This window comes from Mytilus edulis, chromosome 13 (genome assembly GCF_963676685.1).
Source record: "Mytilus edulis chromosome 13, xbMytEdul2.2, whole genome shotgun sequence".
Lineage (NCBI taxonomy): Eukaryota > Metazoa > Mollusca > Bivalvia > Mytilida > Mytilidae > Mytilus > Mytilus edulis.
In genome coordinates this window covers 37416494-37419041 of record NC_092356.1, presented here as the reverse complement: position 1 = coordinate 37419041, position 2548 = coordinate 37416494, and the positions used below count along the sequence as shown (strand labels likewise).

Below are 2548 nucleotides of genomic sequence, written 5' to 3'. Positions count from 1 at the left end.
TAATTTAGTACGCAAGACGCGCGTTTCGTTGCCTTATGTAGGAAATATAACCTGAAATCTCACTGTAGATCACGACGGACATCTCTGTTTTCATGAAATCAAAATGACTGCCTTCCGGACGTATTTCATATGATAGCGTCCTACGAAAATAAAATAATTTTTGATTTATATAAGAAAAGGTGAGAACGACAAAAAACCTTTTAATTAATTGAAGCAAAAACAGTTATATTTCTTTCAGCTGCCTTGCAAATAATTCAAGTAAATATGTTTCAATACGATCACATGAGCGTGATCTGTTAACAGTAATCTTGTTTATATTTAAGGTTAGATCATGGTGAAAAAAAGGAATTTAACAATTTTACTGGTTATCTTGACTGTATTTCATTATGTTGCAAGCCAAGCAGAATCAACTGGTCAAGAGCCATCGCAAAGACAGGCACCAAATACGACCGTAGCGACACAAAAAGCAGCAATGGTGGGTGCCATAAGACAACAACGTCTTAATCAAGCAGGTTTAGGGGCCTTCCAAAGACAAAGGAGACCACAAGGTTAGAAGAATATCAAAAATTGAAATACATGTACAACAATTATAGATTATAGAACTGATATCCTGTGGGTTTGTCGTTGATGAAATAATTATATTCATTGTTATTCTGCAGTTTGCATGTTGTGTCGACTTTTATATCATTTGTTTGTGCTTTTCTCTGGGATGAATGTTCTTGCGTATGTGTGTGCTGCATTTCTGTCACGTAGTGTTGTCATGCTCATCATTTCAGCGATATTGTAAAACACATTGTCATAAAGCGGGATGTTTGGCTAGCCATTAAACCAGGTTAAACCCACCATTTTAATCTAAAAATGTCCTGTACCAAGTCAGGAATATGACAGTTGTTATTAATTATTTCGTACGCGGTTTTTTTTGTTCACTTCAGTGTTCCTATAGATCCTTTGTTTTCCTATTATAGTTGATGTTTTCCCCTCTGTTTAAGTTTGTAAATCAGATTTGTTTTAACTCAATCGATTTGTGACCTTTGAAACCGTCATACTACTGTTGCCTTATATAGGACCATTAAGGTAGCTCATCGGTATATGTTTCCCGAGATAGAGTTTTCTTAAACTTTGCCAAAATGAAGATTTTACTATTTTATTTTTATTATTTTTAGGAGTCGTTGAAAATTGCCTAAATTTGCGTAGAATGATAAGGAAAAAACAAATATTTGTGCATAAAAAGAAATCTATGAGATAGAATTTTAAAATAAACTGTGAGTAGATAAGTTTTATAATAAGTTATAAGAAAATAAAAAGAAAAAAGGGTATCACTGAACTTGTTTTCTTGTTACAAGTAATAATTAAATATTTCTCTATCAATCCAGCATAAATGTTTTACCAAAAGAGTTATCTCCCCTGAAATGGCTTAGTTAAAAAAAAATGATTCTTTAACACAGATGTTTGGTATTTGTTTAAAATTTTTGGATAATGCAATAAATCAGCAAGTTTTCTTCATATAAATAAACATGTCTACAAATTTGCCGATTTGGGCAAATAACTAGACTGATTGTGTACTGCAAAAGTACAATCCAAGCTGGCGGTATACCATGAACCTACTTTAAAAGTAAGAATTTATGCAGATTTAATGTTTTTTTGTTAAAATAATATGAGGCTCACTGGTGATGAAAGGGTCTTTTGCGTCATGTTGCGCTTGTATATAACTTGTCTAGGTATCATAATTTGTAGTTCATTTTTAGAAAATGCATTTAATCATACATGCAACTGAACAATTGACTTATTTTTTTAAAGAATTTACTTTTACATTTTTACTGGGAGTTACTAGCATATAATTATAATCAACTCTTACTACAATTTGTTATTATTGTTCAGGTAAGAGGCCTTTGAATCCAACGATGAAAGCATTTTTGATGTTCATGCTGATGGAAGGAGAATTGGAAGGTCCTGTATTGTTTATGGTACTCAAGATGCTGGGAATTTAACTTTTGAAAGCAAATTGAAGTTCCTAAATTATTGACATACACGATTTCAGAAAGGTGTTGGAGAAAACCGGATAGCGTTGAATTATAACTTATTTAGTGGCAAATTATAATTTCAATGTATAAAAGTTTTATATATCATTACATTTATAAAATATACTGAGCCAAAAAAGTTTAGCAACACTTTTATTTTAATTTTTTTTTTGTTGTTTCTGGAATAATCCTTAGTTTTACCTGTAATTTAAAACAGACGTACTTTTTTCTTGGTGATTGATTTCGCGCCATTTCAGCTTTGCACGTGTAATTGACGTTTTACCTTCTGTACCTGTACTTTTAAAACGATAGTAAAAATTTCTTTTTCACTGACGTTCAGAAACATGCCATTGATAGGAAAAACACATACACCTTTGAAAAAATTGCATGGGGCGTCAACCAGGGCTCCCCGAAAATGACCGTCAGAAAGGTCTTGGAATGGTTGATGTCGGAATGAGTGTTGCTGACATCGTGGATCGATTTAATGTGCATACGGCAACAGTTTAGAGACTAACAAACAGATATCGACA

General features: G+C 32.5%; 1 long non-coding RNA gene across 1 annotated transcript; it reads left to right on the top strand.

The window, feature by feature from the left end:
• The first annotated feature begins 341 nt into the window (after positions 1–341).
• On the top strand, positions 342–2113 carry LOC139500605 (uncharacterized). Its single transcript, XR_011658316.1, has 2 exons — positions 342–548; positions 1879–2113. It is a non-coding gene; the product is annotated as an uncharacterized lncRNA (long non-coding RNA).
• Positions 2114–2548: the final 435 nt, after the last annotated feature.